Here is a 12,457-nt window from a genome sequence, read left to right as displayed (position 1 = left end):
GAATTAGGTGTCAAACTCACACTGTACCGCTGGGTGTGTCACCAAGACGTGTTTTTTTCACGCAAAGATACTTTTCGAGATTGTGAAAATGAAATGTACGCTTGCTTATTGTTTTTATGACAACCAGGGAATGCTGGAGATGAATTTTAAAAAGATGTGACATTGGGTTGAACTCGAGCAGATACAAGAATTGACCTTAGAGAGGAAAAAACATATTTGTACGTTGATATCATTGCAATCTTTCGTGTCAGAAATTGTTTTAATTATAATATTAAATTATCAAAATATAGTTTTAATTTAAATAAGATATAATATGAAAAATCATACTTTAGCTAGCGTAGATTATACTGTTTGGATACATTTTTAATATCCTTTTGGATGATATTCTAAATAGAAAACCATTTTGGCAAGAAATATGAGGAATATGGCATATCTTTCTTTATAGCATATTACAAGATTTAATTTATGCTGACGATATCTGTTTATTTCCTCATAGTCACAGGATATGGCATCACAAATACTTGATACAAGTAGGTGTGATGTCAACATCAGAACTACTTGTTATTTCAAGTAGGTGTGATGTCAGTATCACAACTACTTGATCTCTCAAGTAGGTGTGATGTCAACATCACAAATACTTGATCTCTCAAATAGATGTGATGTCAACATCTCAAATACTTGATATCTCAAGCAGATGTGATGTCAACATCACTAATACTTGATCTCTAAAGTAGTTATGATGCTAACATCACAACTTATACTTGTTATATCTCAGTGTTCGTAACATTAGCACCTTTTTGAAGAAATTGGCACTATAATCATTCAGTTATATACAATTTCAGTTATAAAACATGCTCCAGTGATCTTGATATAACTTAATGAGGGTATTTAGTGATATTAATTCTCTCAAACAAATATTAATTAATTTGAATCAACATTAGATTAAAAATAAATTTAATACGAACAGAAAAAAAGGGAAAATGAGTTTACTGATAATAATTTAATCTTGTTTTTAAGTGCGCCACTGATCTGTGCCGATGGTACCGTTTGGTGGGTTTATAGGTACGTATACGCAACGCCGCGCCGCCTTGGCATTCACCGACCAACAAATTCAGCAGCAATTACGTTGTCGCCATTAACTTGTCAGCTTCTATTATTTTAATTGTTATTTATTAAAACGTTGATGAATTTTCGTTACTGTGTTTAAGTCTGACGACACTTTTGTGGGCCCGGCCTCAACGTTCGTGTCGACATTTTTCGGCCGAACTGACAGACCGTGACGAAAATTCACAGGGTAGTACTGCTACTATTGTGACGACTTTTTCTGTCATCACTCAAACAGAAAGAAAAAGGTATCCGTTGCTCAGGGTTAGAGGAGAGCTGGGTTCGTAGGTAAGGCTTGTGACCTGTGGTGACTTAATAATGTTAAATAATAAAATAAAAGTAATAATGTATAGGCTGCAAAGATTCTAAAATTGATGTTAAGTATTCAAATAGTAATGGTCAAAGACAGTAAAAAGGGCGCCACTTACTTTGGGTATGAAAAGGTAAAGTAAGAAACCAGTAAGAAAATTTGATCATGAAATAGCTAAAATAAAATAATCAACAGCAATAAGGGTCTATTATGTTCATCAAGAATAAAATCAGATATAACTATCCTACGTTGAACATTTATTTAAAAACGAACACAATTATCAATCAGTTTAAACCCAGTTTCAATTATCCCAATGAAATCGTTAGTTGCTTTAAGTAAACTCAAATTTAGTTAAAGTTCTCTTCAGTATACTATACTACGTAATATATAAACAGGTGAAATTTATGTAAGTACCAATACGATGATGTTTCGAAACAAATCGTGTACAATAACCTTCAAAAATGAATCCGTGTTAGCGATTCTCACATAAAAGATCATACTGAAGTAAAACGTACCGTTAAGGACAAAGCATGACTTATAATGTTAACTAAAAGGTAAATTTTGACTATAATATATGGAATAAATGACAACAATTCACAGAGATATTCAAAATATTATCTCAAAGTAAAAAAAATTTAGGGAATACCTTGTGTGTTGAACTTAGAACTTATCTGTATTTTTTTTTTAATTTATGACGTAGTGAACAGATAGGCAGGCAGTCTCCAGACTAACGGAAGTGGATGTAGACTCTTCGATAGTAGCAGGAGTCTTCGATATCAGTAGAATAAATGTAGAGTCATAAATACTGTCTCAAAAGTGGTTACTCGTATGCCAATTACTTATACGTCAATTTCTTATACGCCAGTTACTCTATATAAAAAACTCTCAGAACAGTCACCGAATACCAAAAAAATAACTTACGGTCTGAAAATCAGCTGTACACCTTCCAAAATATAGCCAAACTATATGCTGATCCAAACCAGTAATGCACAATCAAACATTATCAAAATAAATAAAAAACGGGAATAACTGAAATAAAATTTAGTTAGACATGGCGATACAAAATGGTAGATACACTTACTGTGATCTTATTCCAGGAAAAGGCCAAAAAAACACGAACTAGGCTCTGAACAGTATATTCTACAGGATTTCAAATCTCCACTTTTGGATACCCGTGCCTTTACTGTTAGGAAAAGTGTTTCAGAAAGCCCTTTTTCTCTGAGATTCGTCGGACGCTGAACCACGCGTCTTTTTCTGATCTCAATCTCTCGCAAAACGGAAGTCTTCCAATTGACAGGTCATATGACCAAAGGCAATTAAGTGAACTCTATCGTCTATACTGAATGAAATTTGTTTTTATGGAAAGGAACCGCTACCTGTACTGAATGAAGTTTAACATCTAGCGAATAGATGGCGCCAGCAATATTAAAATTTGGAATTTTATAAAAAGAAAAATAAAACGCTACACTATTTTTCTATAGTTATTTACTTATCCACGTAAGTATAATGATCTCATTTTGCTTCTCAAAACTGAAAACCAACTTAAAGCAGAACTCAAGAACCTGGAAGACTCCTGCCAAAAACTTTGGTACACTGATAAAAAAGATAGACTTGAACTAAAGTCGTCATCGTTCTTGAAAAAAAATTTAGTGGCAAGAGAATTTATTTTAGCGTAAAAGAAAATATTTTGCCTGAAGAAAAACTCTCTTAACTCAAGAAAACTTGTTCTCTTGAAAAATTCGAAAATTTCTCTTGAATCTATTTTCATTCAACCAAGTGCAAGTTACTTTGTTTTAAGATAATAACGAAAATACGTTAGGAAGTACTTCATTCAAAAAACATGGCCATTTTTCCAATAGCTAAATACTCTTTTGATGAAAAATAATAACGACACGCAAAGACGATGACAAAGGACGGTATATACAATATACAGTCAGTCAGCAGTCCGATCAGTCTCACGTCGCATTTCGCATTTCATAGGTCGCACATCATAGTACGCACGGGTTTTGTTGCTTGGAATTTTCCACTTGGAATTTTGCATAATTTGCTTTTTAAACGCATATCGTATAACAAATTAGTAATCGTTATTAACATGCATTTGTCATTTTTATGGACAAATTTTAGGATATATATGGATTATTTAAAGGAGTTTCTGAAAGAATGGAAATTAGAGCATTTATTTGCTATATTTGAAGGTAAGAGATATTTACCTAATGCACCTGTATAGATATAATGCATGCGTGACTATAGATAGAATAAGAATATAGGTATCGATTTTTTTTATGCAAATAATTACAAAAATTTTAAAATTTCAAGTCGTCGCATTAAAAAAATCAAAATGTGACCAAAGCTTATAATTTTAATAATTTGTTTGCTTTACTTTGATTAATAGTGATGTAACATTTTTTTTGTAATTTGTAGAGTGATGAACCACCCCAAAAAGGAGTGAAGAAGCAGAAATAACTACCTACTATCGAGGAAAATAATATCACTTTACTTACTACAGACTAGGAAAACCTAAATTTATCAGAAAATAATATACCTCGTAATATGCCTGTATATGATGTATAGACTTCTCTTAGATCAAAATAAATTTTAGTTGAGTCAATGGTATTCGCTATTGGTTTAAGAAAATGTCTCTTTAATCAAGAAATGTCCCTTTCCAATCAAGAATTTTTGCAAAAATCAAAGAGACAAAAAACAAGCAAAAAAGTAGCAAAAACAAAAGTAGCAAAAACTTCTCTGCATATTAATTTAGGGTCAAGAGTGAAATACTTTGGACAGATAGATTCTTCTATTCTCTAAAGTAATTTTTTAAAGCTTAAGAAAAGATAGTTAATGCTTTGGGAAGAAACGTTGTTCTTGGTCCTATTGAAAAGCGCCAATCTTTTGGGTCAAAGTCATATTCATTTCGACTGAGAGATCCTTTTTTGCAGTGTACGACTGATATCGTAGATATAAAACTAACCTCTATAAAACCGTCTTTTGTCAAAGCCCTCACAGGTCTGTATGATGTGTTCTATTTCAAGAAAGAGGGACACAATACATCTATAAGGTATAGTCAAACTTCTAGATAAAAAAAAAACGACGACTATTATTTAGAATCAATTAGTACTTGCTGATTATTTATCAAAAGGAATAAAATCAATCCCGATATGTACTTATACGATATATAGTCAATCTCTAACGATATCACATTCCTTGCTACAGATCTTCTTGTACCTCGTTAGAGAAAGAATCTCGAAAATGGTTAAAATTCAGTGATTGAACGATAAGAAGACTGTACACGATAGTTTGAAATAAAGCAATTTGAAATTATCTTAAAAGAAATTCTAGTTCTTCTCTATCCAAAAAAATATATCTAACTTAACACGAAAAACTATTTTTTCTTCCAGCGACTGTTAAAATAGCCTTATATCTATCAAAAATAGTAGATAAAATAGTATTTTTAACAGCGAGGATAGGTTAAAAACTTTATTTCTTCTCGCACGTTTTTTAATTGCTTCCATTTTTGAAAATTTTTGTATTCCTTTTCATAAGTTATTCGGGATTTAAATGGAAGTAATTTGGATATGGCGTTTGTCGCCTTAGCCTGAATATCTGTTGGTAATTTACTTAATTTGTTTTGAGTAGTAGTGGGAACTATCGAATGAATACTATCGAAACATCGATAGTTGCAATTCATTCGAATAATTCGATAGTAAGAAAACATTCGTTGAAAACTATTCGAATAAAAATTATCGAATAGATCCGTCATCTGCCTTGAAATATTGTATTCTAGTAATTCGGCAGCAAAAACCATTCATTTATAAAATTCATTCATTTATGAAATTCATTTATTCGTCAGGATCGATTATAATAAAATATTAACTGAATTTTAGTTGTCGCCCGGCGACGTAGGTTTCTTTCCGAGAAACCCGACAGCAGTCGGTGGCAATGCTATGAAAGAAGCCGGCATCTTTGATTTTTTGCGGAGTCAGATATAGATAAGGACACATTATTTTTTTTATTGAGGTGCTAGTATTTACACAGAAAATACATTATGAAGGGCGCTGTTGCCATATTTTGGCATTAGTTGATATTAGCAAAGAATATTATTGTTTGGCTTTAGTTAGTTAGGGATAGTATGTCTATATATTCTGCATTTTTTTTTATTAATATTCTGTTGTTACACTGCAATAATACTTGTTATTTTGGATGTAAGAACATGAAAGTGATTTTTAATGTTTTTAAGCAAAGACTGGTTTAATAAATAATAATAACAGTAATAATTTGTTATACCTATTAACAACAAAATTTAAAATGATTTAATATAAATATTTTTTTAAGTAGTAGCAAAATATAAACAACAAATTAGATGTCAAAATTATTTATATTAGATCCTATTTAAAAATAATATAGTCTCTAAATTTGTTGGCAACGTTGGTTTATTAAATAATAATAATTACAGAACTAATTTGTTATATTAACAACAAATTTTAAAATCATGAAATATAAACATTTATTAATTTTCTAAGCATGCAGTGTAATGGAACGAAAATATAAATAAAAAATTAGAAATCAAAATTATTTATATTAGGTGCTTTATATTACTATTTAAAAATTATATTTACTTTTACTGGCATTTACTTTAAAAAATAAATGAAATATTTCTTCGCAAAAAACTACATGTAAGAGAATTAGCATAAACAAAATACAAACATCGTTAATTTTTTTTAAATTGACACGTGTAAAACTTTCATTTTAATATTCTCACCCCATAGTTTGAGTTCGATAACCATTTACTTAACCACATTACTTAAATATGATTATTAAGTTCAACTAATTCATATTATTAAAACATCTAAAATACAAATATGTTTTTTTAAAATTAATTCATCTCATCTCTCTTAAAATTTGCTACTTCTCAAAATTTCCCATTAAAAAATAGACCATATACCATATAAAATTAAATAGTTGAAAGATCGGACTACGGAAAACCATACAAATTGTCGGAAAAATTTTGACCACCTGCACATGTACACAATCGTCAATAAATAAAATTAAAAAATAACTACTATTTTAGTATTTTAACTATTTTAATAAATGCAAAAATAGCACCGTATTTATACGGTGAAGTTATAAAAATTTGGAAGAACTAATAATGCACTGACGCATACAAAAATCAAACGAATACTAAATTTCATTTTTCATTTATCAAAAGCATTCGATAGTCGTGGCGCAACGATAACCATTTGGTCGCACGGCGAGGTTGTCACATATGCTTTAGTATACAAATGAATGAATTATTTTATTCGAATAAAACCATTCGATAGTTGAAATCATTCATTCATTAACCATTCGATAGTCTAATTCATTCGATAGTTCCCATCGCTAGTTTTGAGCCATTTCTGGCTCCAATTCAATCAGCAATCGACACGAAAGAGAATTAAAAAATATTCACTCAAAACTGACAACTAAAGAGACAGCTTTATTTATTTCTCAAATTACATAGAAACCAACGCCAACCCAGCACAATATTTTTTCTTCTCGGAATAAATTCCTTGAAATAATAATTTCTGAATATTTTTTAAAACGTAATCTTTTCGGTGTATAAAAAATAACTATTAATTAAGAATAAATTCGTATAAGCTGAGAAACTTTTTTTTACTGAACCAACAACTGGCAAACTAGAAAATCAATAATAACAATATTGCTCAATAATATAAGGTATAGAGCACAGATAAATTTAGAATAGCTCAGCATATTTTTGATGAAGATCCTTTGATCCTATAGATGTTAGTGATTCAAAATTAATCAAACATTCCTCAAATTTAAGGCAATTAAAACCTCATCAAAATATGATACAACTAACGTTATAATTATTTTATCACACCGTATATTATTTTCTCTTTGTTCTACAAGCTTCAGGAAACCAACATCGATATAAATTTCCAATTTCTATTCGTTTTATGATGGATTTCTGGCCGCACGCATCTAGTGCCATTAAAATAAAACAAAAGGCAAATCGTTTTGCTTAAAGGCTGGGCGATTGAGCTTAGGAGGGATGGAGGTAGGCAAATGAAGCCCTAAATCACGTTTTGGCAGGCCGTACGACATTAAAATAGGGGATGTCACCTCGTTGCTCCAATCTGATTCGAACCAGTTCGATGGATATTCATTTTAATAACAAAATAACGTAGGTGATTTATTATCTGCCGGTTTTTAATGGCCTTTAATAGGTTTTTAGAGGAAAAAATGTCCTATTTTTAAAGCAAAAGATTTAAAAAGAAAGTACCTAATTATTGAAAACTAGGAACGAATCATGCTTTCTAAGGGTATTAAATCAAAATTTACAATACTAGCGTGTACCAGCGACTTCGTTCGCGTCAAATAAATAATTTGTAATGGTGATGATAAAGCAAAGCAAGAATTTCCATTAATCATGAGAAAAAACAATATGGCGATATTATTATATAACTTGGTAATATTTGAGGGGTACTTTCATCTCGTTGGAATTTGACTTTCGAAAAATCCGTTTGCCAAAAATAAAGTCAAGCAGTTTAAGCAGAGTCGTGGTTAAGAAATTACCCAACTTTTTGGAACACACTGTATGATTTTTTAAAAAAATTCAAAATATGTAAAAAAACCAAATAAATTATGCTTGTCCAAGTGTTTTCCCGAAAGACTAATCGTTTTTTAAATAACAAATATTGTAATATTTGAGGGGCGTTTTCACCCTCTTGGAATTTGAGATTCGAGAAACCCCTCCTTATCGAACCTCTACAACCCACAGTCAATCCGTTTGCCTAAAATCAGCTTTAAACGTCAAGCAGTTTAAGCAGAATCGTGATTACTCAATGGTCATATTTTATGAAACACCCTGTATAAATTTATAAAAAAATCTTAAAATATGTAAAACAACAAAATAAAATATACGTGTTTAAGAGTTTTTCCGAAAAACTCACCGGTTTTTAAATAAAAAATATTTTAATATTTGAGGGACAGTTTCACCCCCTTAGAATTCGAATTTCGAAAAATCCCTTCTTATCGAACCTCTACACCCTAAAGTCAATCTGTTTGCCAAAAATCAGCTTTTTACGTCAAGCGCTTTAAGCAGGATCGTGATTAATCAATGACCAGATTTTTCGAAAAACCCTGTATACATTTTTAAAAAATTTTAAAATATGTAAAAAAACAAAATAAAATATACGTGTTTAAGCATTTTTTCGGAAACTTGACCGTTTTTTAAATAAAAAATATTGTAATATTTGAGGGGTGGTTTCACCCTCTTGGAACTGGGATTTCGAAAAATCCCTTCTTATCGAACCTCTACACCCTAGAATCAACCTGTATGCCAAAACTGAGCTTCTTACGTTGAGTGGTTTGAGCAGGATCGTGATTAATCAGTATGTCAGTCACTATATTAGTATAGATAGATATTAGAAGATTTTTGTAGTTTTTTGAGGCGAAGATTCAATAATGCCTTTTACATTTTACTCTGATAATGAAAGTTGCTTAGGATATAGCGTTTTTCTAATAGCTGTCGTTTATTTTAAGGTAATGGTTTATTTATAATCTTTTATAGGTAAGTGCTTCTATAGCAAACACTATAACTATTAGACGCATAATAGTTTACAATATACTATAAAGCTTCATTCAGAACGTCGAATTTAGTGGAATAAATTAGTGGTTTCAATTAGCGTAGAAGTTTGTTCCTCTAATTTCAATGTAATCATTCAGAACAAGTTAAAATTAGCGGTAGTAATTTTCAAATAGTTGAAGAAGTTATAAAACTTGTAGCTTTTTCAGCTAGTTAAGCTTCATTCAGAACGTCGAAATTAGTGGAATAAATTAGTGGTTTCAATTAGCGTAGAAGTTTGTTCCTTTAATTTCATTGTAAGCATTCAGAACGTCAAAATTAGTGGTAGACATTTTCAATTAGTAAAAAAAGTTATCAAACTTTTAACTTTTCCACTAATAATAATACATCAAAATTTGCGAGAAATGTCATTGGCCTTTGATTATTTTCCACCAAGAGAAATTATGGTTAAAAATCAAAAGTTGATTGTTTTATAAGCTAAATATTAGGCTTTCTCTATGTATACAACTAACTATCGCAAGCTGTTGCTAGGATATTTTATTAATTTTAATTGTGTTTTTTAAACATTGTGAATGATCGTAACTTAAAAAGTATAAAGTGTAATTAAAACCACTAATTGCGAGCTTTTGAATGAAGCTTTATATTTCAAAATATGCTAGAAATGTCTCTTGACTTTTGATTATAATCTGTCAGGAAAAATGGTGGCTGGAAATACAAAATGTCTTGTTTTATAAACTAATTAACAGGCTTTCTCATTGTATTGAGAAAGTCTGATAATTAGACTCAGCTGACTAATTAATTCCATTAATTTTGAGGATCCCAATGAAGCTTATGATATCTGTCCTAGTTGAAAAGTCTAATTAATTGATTCGAATACTTTTTGATCGCACTGTAGAGACCCCGATCGGCCTGATTATGCCTCCAAATGAATACTGGCAAGCCACGACACTCATTAATATACGTATTGCATGTCGCAGGATGAGGATTCGTGGTCTCGGGAATCCTACGACAACTAAATCACAGAAATGGAATTACCTACTTACGATCATTTGACGTTTAATCAGATGTCATTCCTATGCGAAAACCAAACGAGGGATATAAATCTGTAAGGCAATAATAAGGGCTCCGTTTTATGGCAGTTATGAAACGGGTAGGACAGACAAATTTTTGCTATACAGGGTGATTAAATTATATTAGAAATTTTTGTTTAATATTTAATAAATAAAAATTAAATTTTTTGACTAGATGTAATTTAATATACTTACAGAGTGTTCCAGAAATAAGTGCAAGTATTTTAACTGGTAGTACCTATAAATCAAACCCAGAAACACGCCTATAAGGTTTTTTTCACGAATTTTTTTTTTAGAATTCGGAATTTTTTTAAATTTTTTTAGTTTTTAGTTAAAAAACATAATTTCTTGATAATATGGCAATATAGGTAGTAGATTAAATTTACAAGAAAGAAAATCGAGAAAATATTCAGCGGATCTCAAAATTTTAGCAAAAAACATTTTTTTTTGGGCTTATTTGAAAAACGATAAAGAAAAAAATATATCTTTTATCGAGATCTACCACCCCTTAAAATACTTGCCCTTATTTCTGGGACACCCTGTATATGTGTATACAGGGTGGTGCCTCTCATACGACGCGGAAGCTCGAAGGAGAACGGGAGTTTATATCGAAATGAAATTTTGGAAGCATATGTAGGTTAACTGAAAGCATTTTAGAAAAATATATCTAGAGTTCTACAGGGTGTCCCCAAAAAAAGTTACGCATCAAAGTTGGATTTTTTGTAATGGGCACACCCTATATATTAATTGATTTTCAGATTCTAGGAAAAAAATAAAGGTAAGTTTCATTAAAGATTATTCACATTTGGTAAAAATGAAGAATAAATTTTAAATTTTAACATCAGAAGAAATCTATCATCTTCTAAATTGTAATTTACCTTGTATAGCCTGATATTTAATTACAATAACTATAGTATGTTAAACCAAATTAAAATTTGATCCGAAAAGTTATACAGGGTGAGACAAAATTAATACTGAACATTGGCCACTTTTAAAAGCAAGTTACTTATTTAATTTTGCTTAGTTATTTTAAATGGAACACCCAGTATATTATACCGGTATTCTATGGAGAATTTATACCGTGCTGGCAACGGTTACTTTTGGGCCGGCATTTACATGAGTGGAAGTAAATCGCATAGGGATCTTGCGTGTAATTTTTTTATTGATAAAGATTTTCACATACTGTCTACAAAGAAAATATAGCAGGAATATTAACAAAGTTCTTGAAAAAACTACAATCTATTATTTCTAATAGATTTCGAGATATCGATTTTTAAATTCAGAGTTCTAATAGCGCGACCACTATCGAACACCCACTCAATTCCAATTATTTTTACCAAAAACGCAAGTGTTTCTAGCTTGCACTTAAAAAAATTAAAGCTATAGGGCAAATTACAACGATTCGTTAATAAATGAACAAATTAAGTATCACGAGACGTAATTAAATCGTGAAGCTGAACGCATGACGTACACCTTTCCCTAGAACTTTAAGTACTGACAGAGGTATTGATTCGGTCGACTGGTCAACTGCGACAAATCTGCTATATCCCCTTCCACGTCTCTTAGGGTACGAACATAGTGGAGGCAGGTTTCTGCTTTCCGGCAACCAGCGCCGTCTCTGGGGACCTATTCTTGACCACATATCGCTCACATCTCGCATCTCCGAAAAAGCCATATAACAATACACGTGATGCGTAACTTTGCGTATATGCCGTGTATTGTTATATGGCTTTTTCGGAGATGCGAGCAGGGTTCGGAAGTAGTTAATTAAGAGAAATTTACCTGATTAACTAACCTAACCTAACCTAACCATATCCAAACGCCGCTCCGCCGCGCCGGCCCCGCACATAGGGGTATTTGGTCTATAAACCTGGCCAAAAGTGAAATATTTTTATTTTCATTTTTTTATCTTAACTGAATACAAATCTATAAATACTAAATGTAAGCGCGTTTATTAGCTTTTTTTAAGTCGCAAGTTGACTATCAAATAAATAATATATTTCAATTATAAGTATGAATTATCTTGAGTGTATTCTGAAAATTTCTAAGATTATAAAATAGTGGAATTGTTTGTAGTGCTTTTTTACAAATTGTTTACAATAACTGTCATGATGGATACAGAGCCAGCTGGCAAGTCCTGTTTTATGCCATATTTTTATTTCGAAACGTTTCCTTCTATTCTATTTCTTTATAATGTTTTATATTTAAAAAATCAGAGGCATTTTTATAAGGTGTAAGACTATTCGGCAATATTCCGCATGGAAATTAGTATCCGTTCAGTGCTTAAAGTCTCCAGCTTTGGAATATATACAAAAATCTTGCCAATATTTGCCACTGCCAAAAAAAACATTGATTTAAATAGATTCTTAAACGAAATAGTCTTTACCCTTA

The sequence above is a fragment of the Sitophilus oryzae genome, unplaced genomic scaffold (genome assembly GCF_002938485.1).
Source record: "Sitophilus oryzae breed Bouriz unplaced genomic scaffold, Soryzae_2.0 scaffold_1393_pilon_pilon, whole genome shotgun sequence".
NCBI classification, from domain to species: domain Eukaryota; kingdom Metazoa; phylum Arthropoda; class Insecta; order Coleoptera; family Curculionidae; genus Sitophilus; species Sitophilus oryzae.
The sequence above is the reverse complement of the archived record's forward strand: the minus strand, read 5'-3'. Positions refer to the sequence as shown.